The sequence below is a fragment of the Haliaeetus albicilla genome, chromosome Z (genome assembly GCF_947461875.1).
Source record: "Haliaeetus albicilla chromosome Z, bHalAlb1.1, whole genome shotgun sequence".
Taxonomy (NCBI): domain Eukaryota; kingdom Metazoa; phylum Chordata; class Aves; order Accipitriformes; family Accipitridae; genus Haliaeetus; species Haliaeetus albicilla.
In genome coordinates, this window is record NC_091516.1 from 25,008,275 (window position 1) to 25,027,759 (window position 19,485).

At 42.0% G+C, this 19,485-nt stretch overlaps 1 protein-coding gene and 1 long non-coding RNA gene across 2 annotated transcripts in view; both read left to right on the forward strand.

The window, feature by feature from the left end:
• The window catches only part of ACER2 (alkaline ceramidase 2), a 56,603-nt gene that overhangs the window by 25,244 nt on the left and 11,874 nt on the right, over positions 1–19,485 (forward strand). The gene's annotated exons all lie outside the window — the stretch shown is intronic.
• On the forward strand, positions 355–6,823 carry LOC138683765 (uncharacterized). Its single transcript, XR_011323203.1, has 2 exons — positions 355–1,545; positions 1,583–6,823. It is a non-coding gene; the product is annotated as an uncharacterized lncRNA (long non-coding RNA).

Below are 19,485 nucleotides of genomic sequence, written 5' to 3' on the forward strand. Positions count from 1 at the left end.
GCCTGTTCTTCAGAAATTCCAGTGCTCCAATACCCACATTCTCCCTTGGTTCCAGTTACACGAGCAGAAGGGACTGGTGGACAAACAGGCTGGAAGTGTTTTACTATCATCAGCACACTTTTATGGTACAAGGAAGAAAGATGCAGTGGGGGGAAGGCCTCCCTGCTGGTCCTGCATTCATGTCTGGGGGGGCCAGAGCTTTAACAAAGCTGAAGCACCCCGAGTAATGTGCCAGCTAATTTGCTACTTTTGCAAACTGTAGGGAAAGGGATGAGTCAGGCAAAGGGTGGGAAGGTTCAAACTCAGCCTTACCTTCTGAACTAAGCCATCAACCCCCCCCCCCCCCCCCCCCCCCCCAATCCAACCCCAAAAAACCAAAGCAAAACAAAACACATGGCAGAAGGGACACACAAAATAGTTAGTGATGCCTATTAACCTCTTCCTGTAAAAACGGATAGATGCAATCACAACATGACTTTTACTAATCCACTTCTGTAATCTGAATAAACCCTGGTCCAGAAAAAGGGAGGGCATAATGGCAACTATCTTTGAAGTCCCACTATGGTATTTGGAATGAATCAAGAAGTAGTGATGTAAAGAGTAGATTAATTCAAAACTTCAGATTGAAGCAATCTGTTTCCATAAACTGCCCTTGACAGTTTTATAAAATGGGATGTTTTGTCTTGGTTCCTGTAAATTCTTGGCAGTTATTAGGGCCACTGGAAGAATGAAATATTAAACCTATGAGGAGGATCATAACCTGCCCTGACCTGCTCTTTGCCCCTCAGCATATGCTCTGGATTTAATACTTAGGATTTTTTTCAGAAATCTTTAGCACTGTAACTTGCGATGCTAGTACACTATGTCCCAAGCTCTCTTTATCTCCAAATGTGCTGAACTGATTTTTGTGGCTGTGTTAAAGTACTGCCCCACCTTTGAAAGTCAGTGTAAATCCTGCTTCTGGTGGCATGTTATCAGGCAGAGGGCTCCAATGCCTTTAAAAGCATACCACCAATGGAACTGCTCTGGCATATTTATGTATGTGTTTGTGTGAATCCCCCCCAAAATGCCACTGTAACCATATGCCATACCTGCAGTGTCTTGCTGATAATGCTACCCTCAAATAAGGCTCTGGCTCACTGCTCACAAGTGATTAGGGAGATCCCCATCAAATTCAGTGATACACTCTCCTGTGCATTAGAAATCTGAAGACTGGGTATGAAGGCAAGACAGGCAGGCTCTAGGGAAGTTATTGTGAGTCTTTCGACAAGACAGTGAAAAAGTTTGTGTCAAAATGCTACACTATTTTAAACTATGAAAGTGAGACTTCATTGTGATGTTAGCTCACACCCACATGCAGTGTCTCCATTCCTTGCTTTGAGATAACAGCTATGCCTTTGAGCCAAAAGTCAACAGTCCATGTTATTTTTATGGAACCAGATGCCACAATCCATACACAGAACTGAGGCAGATCATCAAGAAGTTTGAGTAACCTGTCCTTCATCCATTCAGGAGAATGAAGTCCTCTGTGGCTCAGGTCTCCTGGTCTCTGAACTGCAGCATGATGTCAATTCCCAGACAGTGCATGTTTCTTTTCATGCTGTCGGGTTGTGTCCTTGTCAAAATAAGGTGCATTTAGAAGATCTATAAAGGTCCTTGCGCCAGGTTTCCACCACAGGAAGTCTTTGCTCAGCTGCGATCATGAGGAGCAGACTAGGTCAGTGGCACATGTCTTCTCCACAGGCACAAGGGAGAGGAAGAGGGTTAATGACACAGAGCAATGCCTCGTAGAGCACAATGTGAAGCAACCAGCAAAGGGGAGGCTACGTCTGCTGTCCAACAAATGCTTGCTTCTTACTTCATGCTCTCTGTTCATTTTGTGTCACTTCTGGAACTGTGATGGACAGCACCACCTATTTCCAATGAGGGAAAGGAGTAATAGCCTGGGCATTGAAGAAGCCTGGCACACCAGAGAAGAGCTGTGATGTATTGCCAATACCAGTTTTGGCTTGTCTGCAGAAAGGGAGAAGTGCTGCAAGAAGGAAAATATATAGGAAAGAAAAAAAACTCCACAGTATCATAACTGATGTTGGTGAGAGCGCTTGTGGTGTCTGCAATCAGAGACCATGTGGCCCAACACCCTTGTCCTTTGGCCTTGTCGCTCTGTGCTTTTTCCTCAAATCTTCACATGCTGGTCATCTATTTTGCTTGCTACCCTGATGTGTAGTTGTCCAATTCGACATTTCTTTGAATTTCCCCTCTTTTCCTCTATCTCTTGCTCTCTGCAGCAAATAAAACTGCTGTGTCATGGCTTTCAAGCGAGTACCTATGCCAGCAGTTATTCAGCAGTCTTTAATTCTCTGTCTGTGCAACCACTGCCAGTGATTGCAGCACTGAAAACTAATACAGACAGCAGAGCTACATGTTATCTTCTAACCTGCTAATAGTGGTGGCAGTTTGTAGCCACAGTGTTCAGCAGCATAGCAATGCCTATATACACTTAACATACATTGGATCTAAGTATACAAAGCATAAGAAATTTTACTGTAAGCCATAATATAAAGACATACCCACAAGGAGTGCTCTTCTTATGCCTGAAGTGAAAGGTGTTAGATCTTGCAAGAGGGATCAGCTTCTGCTTAAGCACTATGTTATCTTAATGCTGCGCATTGCTGTCATTTATACGAAGGGCCAGTCCTCCACTGAACTGTGATGAATACCTGGCTTCAAATATACCTTGTAGCTATGAGCATCAGAGTTTAACTGTAAAGTGTGAGGTTTTGTTCCTTTTTACAAGTGTTAAATCTTTTGATTCATTTTTTTATACTGGGGGAAACATGAGGAATACACTTGAGATCTGTCTATTCTCAGACTGTAACGTGCTGTTTTATAGCTGATAATTATCTACAGTAATGAAGAATAATTAAGATAACTTAAAAATGTATGCTTTATCCTGGTCAGTAATTAGATGCAAGGATTAGGTTTTACTGTAAGGCTCTTTTTCTAATAAAGCTGAGCATTTAGATAAGCAAATAATTCTTACAATTTTAATTAACCACAACCACAGCTTATTTATTGCTTATTTACCACTAGAGAAGCGTATTATCTGTTAATACTACTTCCTTTTGGCAAGCTTACATATGGCATTTGTAATATAATTCATTGCGTATCTTGCTGGTCACTGCAGCAATCAAAGCTTAGCACAGACAGGACAATGACAAATGTAAGATAGAGTGGAAGACAGACTGGGAAAAAAATCACAAAAATCTTTTTGCCTGCCAGCCCTGACTGGCATTTGTGGCAGATAAAAGTATTATACCATAGAAAAGCCCCCCTATGCCACATTAGTGATGCTATTTATTGGACTTAAACAACCTTTAAAGTACTTGCAACCTTGGGAAACAACAGCTTTGAAATCATTGACAGAAGTTTGCAGCTGAATGCCAGCTTAGGTGCTCCATGAGAGCTCGTCAGGCTCTTTCTGTGAGGAACCATGTCTTTGTGACTTTTTATACAGAACCACCATAATGGAATATGTGATTGACCCTTAAACTGTAACTAGCAATGACCACACTGTCAGGAAAGAACGGACATCCTAATGGAAAAAAACTTTGAAATATTCTGCAGTGATCTCATGGTTTGCTCTGTTCCTATTGCTCCTCCCTTCTCTGACCCCAAATGTTTGTTCTAGGAAAAGGATGACTCACACAACAGAAAACTGTCTGAGGTGAATGCGGGCATATATGGCGTTATTTGTGACTCTGTAAACGTGCATCTTAAAAGGTTGTACAGTCCTGGACCTTGTGCTTTGATAGCAGAAAGGTCTTATAAGGTCAAAGCATTCAAGAAAAATGGGTGAGACATTGCTTTCTGTACATAACACAGTATCTGAGTACCAAAATGCATGCTAGTTGATAGAGAAGATTAAATTGATATTTGTATCATCTAACATAGATACTTCCTTGTTTCTCATAGCAGAGGTTTGGGGTTTATTTTAGAACTGGGGATTTTACACTCCTGTTAAATACAGGAGTACTTGGTGCCTGTCATCACTCAGCTAGGAAAGCCAGTGATAGGGACCCTGCTATAGTATATAGGATGCAGACATTCAAAAGTGTTTCTTTCAACATCTCACCTTACAGACCTCAGAAGCAGCAGGGGGTGCTGTTCATTTTGGATTAGCTGTATGGTGAGGGAAAGGATGGGACTGATAGCTGTTAGCTGCTGTTCAATCTAAGCACTTTACGAATAGGCTAGCCACTTCATCTCCCCTTCCAGAACTCTTGGTGTGAAGTGTTCCCCTCCATGATTGCAGGGGAAGAGTTGCTCTCTGAGGCTGTGATCTTGCAGGGGTGTCTCCCATCCCATGAAATGTCACTGAAAAGAACAGACAAACCTGCAAATGACTTTGTATGTGATAGAGACAGGCTGTGGAAGCTGTAATGGTTTGGCTTCCTGACTAAATGGCAGATGATAAGTGGAGGGTTAAATCCAAGCAGTGAGGAGTTCATTATGGCACTTTTGCCTCTTCTTTAGCATCATCTGTGAGTTTACCTGCACTAGATTTAACATCAAACATATGACTGTCATCTGGATGCTACTGTTCTTCAGAGAGTAAGAAGAACAGGGAATGGTGCAGTCTGACAGACATTTCAGTTCTGTCCAAATCATCCAAATATTCTGCCACTTGAGTCTCTGTTGTCTTCACATGAACCTCATCAGCACCAAATAGGTCTGCAAAAAGAATCTCTTTTCTTTATGCCTCCATCAGACAGGCTTTTTAAATGAAGCAATAGTCCACAACAATGTTTTTTCTCTCATGATCTGGTTAGTTGTGAGAGACTGAAAGAGTTAATGTCTCAAACATTGTGGTGGGGCAAGTTCTGCTTAAAGACAAACCCTGCACAGCAAGGAACCAAGGTGAAAAGCCCATCAGCTCAGACATCAGCTACAGGAGGGGGAGGGCATGCTGGAGGGTTCGCAGCTCCCTGTTCTGATAAGCTGTTCTGATACAAAGATCAAACAACGGCCACATCTGCAGGGAAGGAGAAGTTACTCTGCAAAAGACCCCCAAGCCCAAAGGCTCACAAACTGCTCATTAGCCTGATGAGTTTGAGTGCTGTCCCGAAGGAGGGGCAAGGATGATAAAAAGGACACAAACTGAAGCCCCAGTTGCACAAACCCACTGGAACTGGACCCCTCTGCTGACTGAACCAACGCTGGACCCAGAGCCGGTGAAATCTTTCTTCCCTTTTCCCTCTGTGTCTTCTCTCTTTCCTTTTCCTTTTCCACAATCCCTACAGCTCATCCCTTTAAGACGTAAAACCATTGACCAAGTCTGAGATTAAGAGTGGATCCAACCACCCCGGGCCCTTCTCTGAGGAGGAGTCTGGAAAGCAAGGGGGTCTGCTCTGAACCTCCTGAATAAGGAGGGATCTCCTTATTCCCTGAATCGATGTATATGGTTACCCTGGGTTACACAGTTTACAGAAGTAGTTTTATGCCAATTCCTGTTGTGAGAAACCCTGCCACCTACTAGCATGCCTCTCCAGTTCAGTTTGCTTCTGTCATGAATAAAATCTTTAACTGATAGTTTGGTGTCATTTCACCTTAATTTAGTCCAAGGGAATTTCAAATTAAAAAATGAGTCCCTGGTCTGTCAAGTCTGGGTGGTGACATTGGTACAGCCTGCAAGTGACTCAGCTGTATTTTGTGATCCAGAACAGTAATATTTGACAGTATTTCCTGAAAAACATAAATGGACCTAGAAGTATGATTATCTCTAACTGGCTGAATGGGATACTTAGAAAGATTTCAGTGGGCTTGCTTCTAGAAAAAAAGTGGTGGTCTACTAAGATATAGTTTGTGTGGTTAGCTGGGTCTAGCAATGATTTCCTGAACAACATTGAGACTATTTTGTTCTTTTAGATGGTGGTAATTTTTACCTTAAATTGTTGAGGATGTCTGGTTTTAAGTGTTACTGGTGTTCTCACCTTTCCTCTATTGCCAGGATGTACCCATGACATCAAATTAACAATTAGCAGAATTGTGGGGAAGAATTTGAAAATTCTGTTAGGCCCTGCAGGGGCAAGTTAGGAAACAGAAAGTCTGTTTATTTGGGCTACATTTGGCACGTTGCCACTGTTGTCAAAATCAGTCTTGTTGATGGCATGCAGGATAGTTTCTCTGTGAGCTATGTTACTCATTCCTTGCTGCAAGACGTGCTGGGCTTTAAAAGAAAATAAAAACTCAGTGAGTGAGGATTTATGATGCAAATTCATCAGGCCATTGCTCAGTGGATGCTAGGGAAAGACCTGTTGCAAAGATTCTCCTGCTTTAAGTCAGTGCTGGGATGGGACCTCAGGCTGTGATAAATGTCTTTTGAGTCTAATTCTTTTTGCTGCTAGAAACCTGTAAAAAAACCAAGGGTACTGGCAGATTACCACACATTTCTGTTGAAGTTAATCACTAGAGAGAGAGAATTAATCTTTTTTCTCCCTACAAACATGCTCAGCTGTACTTTAATCAGGCTAGGAGTTAATCCAATAGACAACCTTCAGAGAAAGAAGATTTTACAAAAATTTCATCATCCATTAGTATTAGGCCTGCAATTCAGATACAAAGGTCACCTTTCTTTCTGCGTGTTTCCTTTCAGATATCCTCAACAGGAGAAATCAGACATCAGATTTCCTTCTTAATATAACCTCTATAGCCTTTTTAATAAAGAATGTGGAAGTACTTCCTAAAATATAAGAGGTTGCTTAGTCCACTCAGATGAAGAAACTCATCGTGTTAAGCAAATAAAGGTCTCTGACAAATGTTAGCCTTTGATGGTGTTTAACACCCCCTCCCCCCATATTCAGCCAGTGTACACCTCAGAGATGTATGTGGTGTAATACATATAGAGGAATGGCCTGAATGTTGCCCCATTGCAATGGAGCATGACATGCAGGTTGGGTTTTTCTTGTTGTTCAGAAATTCTTACATTTCTTCCTCTCAGGAGACTGATTTTATACTCAGCACTGACGAACTGTTAGCCCTGCTGGGGAACGATCACCTGGGACAACTAGCAGTCCTCCTCCCTGTGCTGCCTGCATATGGCTGGCACTGCCAGCAGGTTGGCATCTACCTCAGCCCCAGCCTGGGGACCTTGTAGCAGGCAACTGGTGTCTTCAGACCCATACCCTCCAATGGTCTACAGTTTTCCTAACCCCACACATTACTTGCAGGACTGCTGCTACAGAAGAGGCGTTAGTCACTATAAAAGCCAGCCAGCCAGGGAAAGCAAAGGACGCGTGGCGCTCCATAAGCTGCTGAAGTCGGCCTCACTACAGTTCTCTGCCTTACACACCAATCGAGATACTTCATGTCATTGGGGTATTTATAAGGTCTCTGGCTCTCCCTCCCATGACTTTTCTATGTCTAATAGTGTAGAAGGTCACTCACCTCTTTTTAATCAGAGGCACTTGATAGCAACTATTCCCTCCTCACAAGTTGGCTGCTTCCATGAAGTTCATGAGAACTGGATTGTTTTGAGATCTTCGCCTTTCTGTCAAATCTGAGTGAAACTAGCCAATGAGTAAAATACAAGAAAAAGTCCTTACTGGGAGAGGCATAGGGTCAGGCATCCTGCTGTGTTTCCTAAGGAAATCATATCAGATTTTTTAAAGGAAACAGGGACAACTGAGATATTTGGGTAATGTGTTTGCTGTTGATGCCTTATTATTTTGTCTGCAGTAGACTTCATACTTTCAGGATATTTCATTACATCTGGCAAGACTGAGGTAATGGTGTAAAATCAGCAATTACTGTTCCACAGGATCCATTTTATAACTTTTTTTTGCCTACAACAGTATAATGAATTTGAACTCAATGTACTATCTCACCAGCCCTTTTGTTCATGAAGAAGTACTGCCCAAATTGTACTCACCTGTATGTGTTTTTAATCTTTCGTCTTCACTAATGGATTTATCTTGCTTTCAGTTCTCTTGATACAATCTCTGAAAGCAGTAGTCCAGCAACTAAGACACAAAGTTCCTCCTTTAGACTCACTCTTCCTGCATCTACTGGATCTCCCACTGTGAAGCCAATGGAGATTTTGCTACTACTGAGTGCAAGACCAGGCCTGTAGAGGCTGTTTAGACTGTGAAACAAGATAGCTTGATAGTTAACTCAGGCTGCACTACAAAATTAAAGAGGATACAAACTCCAGCAGGAGTAAGGCAGACCAGTTAAAGGGGATAAAGAAATATAGACCTAATGGAAACAAGACATGGGACTATGTCATGCAGAAATGGAAATGTCCCCCCCCCCCCCTTCCTTTCCTGTCATGCATCTTTCTCCCTTTGGTATTCTCTCCCTGCCTCTTCCATCTGTAACTATAGGATGATCATCACTCAAGCAGCAGAGCTGTGCTGTTTGTGGCCTTGATCTGAGGGCTTTAAAGAACCTCATCATTGAGGTCTCCTGCCTGAACTTTTCCCCATTGTCCTCCAGACAAAGGCACTGAAGGTAAAGTGACTAGATTATTCTCCAGAGCTACTCAAGGGGCATTTCCCCCCCCTGCCATGAATCCTATGATTCCCAGTATTGCCCTTAACCCAGATAATGTCCCACAGTTAGGGGAACTCACAGCCCTTTTTCAGCCTCAAGGTCTGAATACTGTATCCACTACAGAAATACCTTCCTTCAGACACAGTCATGTAAAAACCTGGTGATCATGGAAATGCACAATGTATTGCTTTGGGTAGGTGTCTCAGGGATGAAAGATCATCATTCCTCATGGGTTCTCACCGATGCTACTGTGAATAGAAAGCTGAAATGCATGCTAGAGTGTGTCGTATCAAAGACAAGTCAGTAGCAGGAATGCTATAGTCAAGAGATAGCATCTACCTCAAACCTATTTTAGCAGAGGGAGCTCTGTTATTTAGCATATATTGTACAGAAAAATGAAATATACACTGGTTTCCAGCAGCATTTGATTTTTAAGGTGTGAAAACTATATCTCAGCCTATAATGCACATGGAAAACACGTTTGTTCTGCTAGATTTTCATGGTATGTTAGTTACCGCGCACCAGTTAGTAGGGTGTAAGGGCAGGAGGATGTTAACAGGGCCTACCAATGCAAGTGAATCAAGTTTTCCTCTCCCATGGGTTTCTGTATCTGTTCTTGTCATAGTCCAGAGGGACTGGACACCTTATGCCAGAAAAGGGTTTTGCCCAAAACAAATGCTCACAACTCATAAAGATGAGCATCTCTGCAGGATAACTTTCAGTAGAACAAAAGTGATTAACCATTTCACAGGCTGGAGGACAGAAGCAGATGAGGAGCTGTAACCTCAGGAACTCACTGCGCTACTATGCACAGGTTAAAAAAAGTAGGTAAGCAGACAGTTACACTAGGAAAACATTTAGGTCTACAGCAGTCTGAAGGTAATACATGGGAAGCAATGCATAAATAGGGAATGCCTGAAAATGGCAGCATAAGCTCTATTCCAACAGTCTATGTGAAACAAGTTGTTGGACATCCTGTAACTACAGCATGTTCTATTTCATTTATATCATGGGAGACAGGGGTACAGGAAGAAGGAAATTAAAAGAACAATGTTACATGAGGGCAAGGCTTACTCCAAGTGAAGGACACTAAATACAATAAAGCACAGAAATATTTTTAATACCTATTTTGTAATTCTGGTGGAAACAAACAAACATATATATATATTCACTATTTAAAATATTCCACATAGTTGAGATCCTTGGCAAATGCCTCCACATTAGCATGCAAAGCGTACCTTCCTAGCAGCAAACTCACATGCCCAGATGGTGTCTCCCAGTTGCACAGAAATTCCAGTTCAAATACACTCACTTGATTTCTCCTAGTTCTGGTTAGACAGCCTTTTCCAGATCCATAAAAAGGTATTATCTTCTCAAACTAACTCTGCCCACAGTAAACAAGAAGTCCAGGAAGAAGTGAAGTTTTGGCTAGAAAACTGACCTGTCCTGTATGAAATTGACTTTTCTCATTGCTAGTTCATTCAAAGTAGCTGCATATTAACTGAGATTAAAACAAGACTCCAACCTGGGGGAAAGACAGAGGTTCACTGAGCCTCCTCCCTTTGCTGTTTCTAGCTCTGTGTAGGCTGACATAATCCCCTTCCCAGCTTCTCAAAGACAATGAAGCCTTCTTCACTCTGCTGCTGACTCATTGGTGGTCCACAGAGAAAAAATCTGCATAGCCTATGCCTTCAGATGTAACCAGTCTGGACAAATCACTCCCTGCAGCCTGCTGGCAGGTTGTGGGCTGCATGCTGAGTTTGTGTAGCTAGCTCTGGATGCTGAGCAGATGCATGCTTTCACCCAGAGCCCTCCTGCAGTTGCATAGAGACCTTCACTGTCCCTTCCTCAGGGAATGATGAGATATGCTCCATTACTTGGCATGCAATTGGGACACATAGTGAACAGGAGAAGAAAATCTGTTGAATTCTCAGTGTAGAAGGAAAACACCATCCGCAGGTCTTCACAAGCATGTGGCAGGCCTGAGGAAATTCACCCTGCATGAGAAACCACTCCCTACATGGTTGATGAAGAAAGGCAATGATCCAGGTAAGCCCAACTCCTGTCTGACTTACATGGGACTGGTGCAGGAGCCTAGAGAGACCTAGAGCTTTGTTTATGCACCTACCCTGTATTGGCAGATATAGTCAGTATTTATTTACTGTACTCATTATGTTCTCTGTCACTGCCCTTATTCTGCAACATTCAGAATTGAAACCAGCCCAGTGGATGATGATTTTATTACAAGGAAGGCCAGCAGGGATTTTGACTGGGGAGGAGAACAGCTGCCACAATGTTAAGAAAAGTACATATTTGGAACAAGGACATGAGGAGATGTACCACCCTGCTTACTGTGCTTGCCTTGGCTGCAGGTTGCTCTCTCCTGCCTTAGGGGTTTTATTATTATCTCCTTGTTGTTAGCAGGGATGATTGCCTGCAAATATCCGCAAACAGACCTGCTGCCGAACACTTCGTCATCAGTGTAATTCCAAGAAAATGAGAGCTTCAGCAACCATGCTGGCACCAGTTATTAATCCAGATAAGCCACATTCTGTGCGCTGAGGACACGACCTGTTTGTGTTGCAGTCCACCTACCTCCCTTGGCGCTTCCCAAGACTAGCGCCTCTCTGGGAGATCGCTGTGCCCACGTCTTCCTGATGCAGCTTGTGGCAGAGCTGGTGGCTGGCAGATTTCTTTTTTTTTTGCTCTTTCCCAGAAGTGTCTGCTCACAAGGCCTGCATGTTGGGGGTCTGTGACTTTAGCTGCTCTAGACAAGCTGGAGCAGGTGCTGAAGCACCATTATGCCAATAAATTGTTTCTATTTCCCTTCTGTAAGCTGGGAGTGGTAAAGCTTGCCAGGGCAGGTGAAGCAGCAGGTGCATGTACATAGTGTCACCTTTCTGTTGGTGTCCAGAGTTTGACACAAACCCACTGTGAAATGACTGAGGATGCCCTGCTTATGCCAGTTGCTCTCTATTCCTTCCATGATGCCTGGTGGTGCCTGCAGAGCTGACCCTTGCCACTGTACTTTCAGCTGCCAAGCGATACCAAAGACAAGTCAAAGTAGCATCAGTTGTGCTGCTAGCTGGGGCAAACTGGCCTCACCTGGAGGACGGCAGTGCCTGCAATGTACCTGAAGGAGTATTGTGTTGGCATCAGTCCCTTACACTGCTCTTTTCTGTAAGCAAAACTCACACTTCTCTCAGGGGTGTGATAGATTACAAAAGCACAAGTGGCCTACTGAGATACTAATTAAGATGAAGAAGGGTGAAAAATCCCAGGTATAAAAAAAAGAAAACTTCAAGCAGAGAACCTGAGTAATGCCAAGACTGTTTCATGCCCGTTTAGCCAGGGCTGGGGATTTACTTCTACACGGGGTCCTTTCCCTGCCCAAGCCTTATGAGGGGTAAAAAAGGCCTGAACCCTTCACGTTCTGAGCATTGCCTGCCTCCACTTGCTGGGGCACCCTTTGTGACACCATTTATTTTGGATGCTGGGCAGTGTGGGGAGCAGAGAGGCCAGCAGTATGGAGGGGCCCAGGGCAGGTTTGGCTTCACCATGCTTGCCCCTGCCCTTCTCAGGCTAATACCCTGGCAGGTTTTAATCAGTTTTTTAGCAGAACAGGTGGTGGTGGGGAGAGGTTGTACAGGAAACTTCTTCTGGGGGGGGGGGAAATTGTTTATTAACAATAACGAACATTAAGGAATTTCTGCTTTTCAGTCAGTTTCCAGTAAGAGATTTGCTGAAAATCATTCTGAGTGGGGAGTAAACTGGATTTTAGGAAATAATTTTTTAAAAATAGGCTATAAAATATAACAGAAAAATGGCTTTACTGATGCTTCTGACAGAGGCACAAATGCTGAAAAATACAGCACATTAGCCTGGAAGGAGCTAATGTTTCCAATACCCAAACTAATTTTTCTTGAATAGTCTTGCGTCTTGTGAGATTCATAAGTCAAGCTCTTTAGAGCTAGTTTTGGCTAGCAGTATTGCATAGCTACAAAGGATCAGGCTACAAGCCCTTAGTCAAGAAAATGCAGATACCAAGTTAGCCAGAGTTGGTCATTGCCACGGGAGGCAAATTCTGACCACCAATATGGCATGGTATCAAGGCAGGCAGGCAGTACATGATGACAAGGTCTAGATCTTCACACCAGCTTAGAAAATTCTGGGAGTTGTTTCCTCTTCTTTCACCCTGGTTAGCAACCAAGAACAGGAAATAAGCAGGGGCAAGAGGGGAGGCAGGGGCAGTGTTTTTTTCACTGTCACCAAATTGAACACTGCACAAAACCATTCCTTCATTTTACAATTGTTGTGGTTTAACTCCAGCCAGCAACTAAGCACCATGCAGCCACTCATTCACTCCCTGCCTCATCCTCCCCCCTCCCCCCCGGTGGAATGGGGAGGAGAGAATCAGGGAAAAAAAAGTAAAACTTGTGGGTTGAAATAAGAACAATTTAATAATTTAATAATAATAATAATAGTAATGAAAGGGATATAACAAAAAAAAAGGAGAGAAATAGAACCCCAGAAAAGACAAATGATGCACAATGCAATTGCTCACCACCTGCTGACTGATGCCCAAGTAGCGATCCATCCCTCCCAGCCAAGTCCTCCCAGCTTATATACTGAGCATGACACCCTATGGTATGGAATATCCCGTTGACTAGTTCGGGTCACCAGTCCTGGCTGTCCTCCCTCACAGCTTCCTCTGTACCTCCTCACTGGCAGAGCATGGGAAACTGAAAAATCCTTGACTTGGGATAAGCACTACTTAGCAACAACTAAAACATCAGTGTATTGTCAACATTATTCTCATACTACATCTGAAACACAGCACTGTACCAGCTACGAAGAAGAAAATTAACTCTAGCCCAGTCAAAACCAGGACCACAGTACAATTAAACTGGGCTGGAGAGAGACAGGAAGGAAAGCAGTCTATTAAGTGTCCTTTAAGCATAAATTGGAACAGATAATTTTCTTATCAGTTTTCCTCATAGTCTTCCCCTCCTGCCCTGCTCTCTGGAATACAGTATCAAACTCAAGGTCCAGTGAAGTGGCATATTTTCCCTAGCAAGACACACACAAACATACCCTCACACCCACCTCCTCTTCTTCCTCAGACAGCAAGCCAGACCTCCTCTTTGGCTCTGACCCAGCCCCGCTGCAGGGAATCCTCCATTACAGAGGAACCAGCACATGCAGCTTCATACAATTATGACAGCAGTTGGGGAAAGTGGTAGTGGAGGGCTGGTATTTACTCATCATTGCTGGCGGACAGTTGAAAAGTGGTTGCAGGTAACTCAAAGCTTTATGGGACACCTCTTGTACATTCAAAGATCCTAGTCAATCTGTTGCTTAAACATCCACATTGGTGCTCTTTAACTTAGGGGATGCTGGTAACTTCTCTGCCTATGACCCTCCTATTTAGCATGCAAGAAATGGTTTGGTTTGGGTTTGAGGTTTGAGGCCTCAGAGGCAATGCTGTAGATTCACACATTAATCACTGGTACCTCATCACCCTGCCCAAAACAGCCCTTGCCCACAACAAATGCATGTTATCCAAACTGTGATGAGGAAATTGCATAAATGCATAAAAAGGGATGATTAAAACATCTCTTTAAGGCTATAATCTGTAGTCTATCTCTTTGTATTCTTTGCAAGTATCTGGCACAAATATTTATTTCTCTGAGACATATGCTGACAGGAAGGGAATTCCCTATTTTAAAGGGAACCTCTGAAGTCTTTCCAGGAGGAGGCATCAAATACTCAGTTTTAACAACACACGTTGCTTTTCTCCTTGTCAATAAACACTCCAAATATAACTACATGTAAATGAAAGAAAAAGCAATAGCAAATGAGCAGAGATTTGGGTTTTTTTCAGGCACTACAGATAAGGCAGTGAAGTACTTGCTTGTGGAATGGAAAACACGTGGCAAGTAAACTTGCCATCAGTCCCCCAGGCAGGATTGCAGAGGATATTTAATATATTTTTCTCCTTCTCCTCCTCACACCAGTCATATACCATCAAGGCCTGCTATAGTAATGAAGGATTTAAAATCTTCTACTTCCTTTCAAAGGGGCTGAAGTTGAGGCAGGGATCAAATGTTACCAAGCAGTGGGGTAAGACAACACACACCCACAGAGCACAGCTGTGAACACCTGTGTGTGTGTACATGTGTGTATATGCATATTCACTGCTCAGATAAAGCCTAACACAGTCTTTCTTTTAAACTCTCTATCTCCAACCTAAATTTCAAAGCATCCCACATGTGCCTCTCTGACTTGCAGCATACACCAACTTTGCTTTTCTTAGGATGTGCTTGACCTTGTTGTTTTTCCCATTTGGCAGACATGGATGTCTCAGGACAATCACCATTCTCACCTCTTAGTCTATCTGCAAATTTCTTCTGTTGCTTCCAATCTAAAATTTTAAAGCTGTAATATGGTTTAATTCAAAAAGTTGAATGAAGAATCTCTGTCCTGAGCTCAAACCTTTAGGGTTGGCACAATGCCTCATAAAAAATGTCTTGATTCACCATGGAGGATGACTTCCTGGGGCTACTGCGGGAGAAACAGCAAGTAATAACATTTATTGCAACTTTTTATAACTTGTGAAGATGGAAAGTTTGGTTGATTAAGGGAAATTTTTAACATTACTGATTTTCTTTTGCTGTTATTTATTGAAGATCACTGTTTTGCTTAAAAGTATCATTCATCCAATGACAGACTGAAAAAAAGCCAAACATCCTAGCTAGCAAGGACAACAGACTGTGCAGCCTGAAGATTAAATGAGAAGGTGTCAAACTGAAGAATGACATTCAAAACAACCTATGAGCAAACATTGTCAGTAAAGAAGTGCAGGGGAACTTGGTCCAAATGGGACCACAGGGCTCCAGACATAACACAGCTCCAGGAAGTTGTCATCTAGTGGATTCACATTGGGCTGTAGATAAAAAATCCTTGTTTAACTACCTTTTAAGCTCACCGGAACACAGATGTTTTCCTTACTCTGTGTATGCACAGCAGGTAGCACAGTGACACGGCAACAGGCAGTCAGTGCTGCTTAAACACTTAACGATGTAGACTAGCATTGCAGATCATCATTCAACCCAGAGCAGGTAGTCCTTAAGACAGAAGTTACTGAGCAAAATGACACACTGTTAAGTCTTTTTATTAGTATTTATTGTTGTTACTCTTATTCACACTTAGACAACTCAATTACATAAAGTGATTTACATGAAGAGCTCTGTATTGATATCACAAGGTGAGAAAGTGTACACGCCACAGCGAAACATTCTGTAGATACAGTGAAGTAGGACCTCTGATAGAAGGGATTATTTCCGAGAGCCTATGTACAAATAATGGTAACTTTCACACTATATACAAACTTATATTCACAGAGAATATACTGATTCAGAGATAGAAGAGTTTCATCTAGTGAATAATGATCCATACACATAAACACATGAGAAAACCTGGAATTTTCAGGGGGTTGCCTGGACTGGCTTCCATGGCAATGTACTTGTTTTTAAGTTTGAAATGAGTACGATGGGGGACTTCTTCAGATTTTTCTTACAATAAGTTGAAAATGAGACATGAAAGAATATGAAAACTACATATGAAGTTACATGAGTGAAGTGAATTACATGAAGTGAAACAAACAAGCTAAAAAAGCTTTATTACAAAAATAGCATCTGATTGTCAGTTCTAACATGCTACTATTAGTTTCAAATGACAATACAGTGGCCTGATCTTGCCATCTTAAGTGACAGAAATAATTTCTACTCATGTGAGTCAACTCCCCAGAGTCAGGATTGCAAAATTATAACTGTGTTAACAGAGATCTTGATAATGGAAATGAACACAAACCCAAGCAAAAATCCCTTTGGCATTACTTAATTTTGACGGAGGATTGAAAGAAATGGTTGGTTTCTATTGGATAGCCTGACCCTGAAAACTTTAACACTTTTGTAAAACAGATGTGACAGAGGTAACTCATCTCTTATAAACTTACTAAAATATGAGGAGCTTCCTTTACTGTGATTTCAGTGGGAGAAAGCATTAGAGTAACAGGATGATTTAATTGCTTCACTGGGCCCGACTCTGCAAGCATTGTATTCCTTCTTCTGGGGTGAACAAGGATGGCAGGATTGAGCCCCTGCTGCAAAGGCAGTGTGCAGCATTTTGTACAGTCTCACAGGGAAGCTCAAGAGTATGAGCAAACTCTCCCTGACTTACTTACAGCTTACTAAGGCAAAACCAGATCCTGCTTTACTGTACATTTATTTGACAGTATTTTACATTATACCTTAAACAGAGACGTGTAATGGATTCTTTACTTTAAAATTAACGATCCCCTTATTTAGAAACCCCATACTAGTCTTCTGGGTTTTTATGGCTTCTTTTTGCATTAAGACAACTATGTGACATAAAATAAAAGTAAAAAAAATAGTAAAGTGCAAGATCTTTACAAACGCATATAAATTTCATTGTTTGGATTGTTTTTGTGTTTGATGAGCAGTGAATTTACAATAAATCTACATGAATGTACAGTTCATTTACCAATCTCAAATTACACTATTTCTTACTCAATCTTGTCCTGGGCCACTTATGGCTCATGTAGGAACAATATGGCCAGTTGTGTGTCTGGTCTACCCATGCTCCAAGTGGTTACATGGCTTCTAGGCTGGGGCTGACCCGTGTCTGGCTGGCTGGGAGCATGGGCTCAGTGCCACACTAATGCGATTACATGGCTTCTGGAGAAGACATGGCTTACATCCAGCCAGGCAGGAGCATGGGCAAGGGAACGCGCAAACTAGCTGCACCCATCCAGACAGACAAGTCCTGCAATGGCGATGCCATACACTGACAACTAGCAACACACAGCAGATCTACAGAATGACTTGTCTGGACTACGGGGCTGTGATCCATGCATGACTCTGTATCAGATGGGTGCACTGAATTGCATAACTTCAGTCTGGAAGATACTCTCCTCAGTCCCAATGGAAATGACAGATATCTCAATACTGATATTCCTGTAACTGATGGCAACAGATTCAAGAAGGATCATTTTAACATCAACCAGGAGTGAAACCCACATCTGTTGGAGGACTGGAGCAGGACTCTTCTCCACACTGTTGAGTGCAAACTATCCCCATTTGCTAATCTCAAAATCACTTTCTGCAGATATGTTTCCAGCTGCAAGTTCTTGCATCAAACTTTCCAGGAATAGCAGGAAAACAAGAATCACCTGCTCAAAGGAACTAACCATGCCTCTTTCTCAGTTAGTTGTGTCATTGTTATTTACAAGAGGTAAAATAGTTTCCAAGTATACAAGTGAATGCAATTTTTGTCTTTGTACATAGCTCCCAGGACAATTATGTTTGTTATGCAAGTGCATTTATGCAATACGGGATCCTAAGATAAAAATCTGTATCTTGCCCAAGTTAATGGCAGAAATCTTCTGGATTTCAGTGGGCCAGTTGTTGGAGAAGGGATTATTTCTTTATTATAAGTTAAATAAATCTATCTGATACAGACTCATATTTGACTCAGAACATAAGTTACATGGACCACAAGATGCTATTTTAAGGAATTACTGCTGAAAGAATAATAATTAAAAAACATTGTATATCCCCTTTTTTGCAAAATATGTAATGAAGTAAAAGACAACCAGAGAAATAATCCCTTAAAAAACACCCAAACATTAAGAATATTTCTAAGCATCTATTTTTTACAGTACTTAGATTAACCACATGTTTAACCTACAGCTTTGTGGACCTTCATATCCACACACAACAGTACCATGAGTGACAGTGACCATAAACTACTTCAGAGTAGCATGTGTGGAAATTATATGGTAGGTTCATTGCCATTACAAACATCAAATGACATCTAGATAAGTTTTTTTGTCATCCACTGTGCTTTATGCTTCATGAAGATTATGCAGACAGCCACATCAATTGAATAAATAAGCAGAGGCATACGGACACAGAGAGCCTGTCTGCACTACAAGAAAGCACTAGCTTTCAGTAAAATAGTTCATTTAAAATACACAGAGCTTTGCTGAAAGATTTTTCCATGTCTACGTGTAGTTCTTGAGGAGATCATCCTCATGTCATGCTTTTTATCACACTTTTATAGCATTTACCCTACAGATTCAACTATGGTGGTTCCTGCAGAGGGAAGCCAGCTTTTTTTTTTTTTTTTTTTAAACTGGAAAACAGCAAATACTTGTAGGAGTCCAATGGTATTTTGTACTGATGGGGCCCACTCACTTCTTTAATTCCAATGAAGTTAGTGCAGAAAATCTTTAAAACAGGTTACAATCTGACCCATGATCCTACTCACATGCTACTGGAAATCCCTTCCAAAAATCATGTCCAACATGGGTTCTGTTCAGGTGTGATGGTGCCACAGAGAGTTGGCTATTTAATCTGAAGTTGCATTCTTATCTTACTTACTGTGTTGCCAACCTGGTGTTGTCCTGAAAACACTAAGCTAGAACAAGATCTTGATCGTAACACCCATTTCTTTATTAATTATTCATTTATGCTTCATAAGGATTATGCAGACAGCAGCATCAATTGAATGAATGAGCACAGGCATACAGGCAAGTGGAAGAGGTTTCAGCGTGGATTAACTCACTGTAGAATTCAGGCATTGTGGCCTCAGATCCCTAGTGAAATCATTTAGAACTTTGACTGAAGAAAATAGAAATCTAGTTTTGACTTCTAGGTGTACAGCATTGAGAAATGTTCATGGATCCCACACTGAAACATTTATGAACAATGAGAAACACTTTATGATGTGAAATTTGCTGTCATTGTAAAATAGGAGTGTCCTAACAAGTGGTATGCATTTTTGGCAGTGTTGAGCCTGGACAGCTTATGGCCATCCAGTCACTGGGTTGAAGCAGCTCTCGGCTGT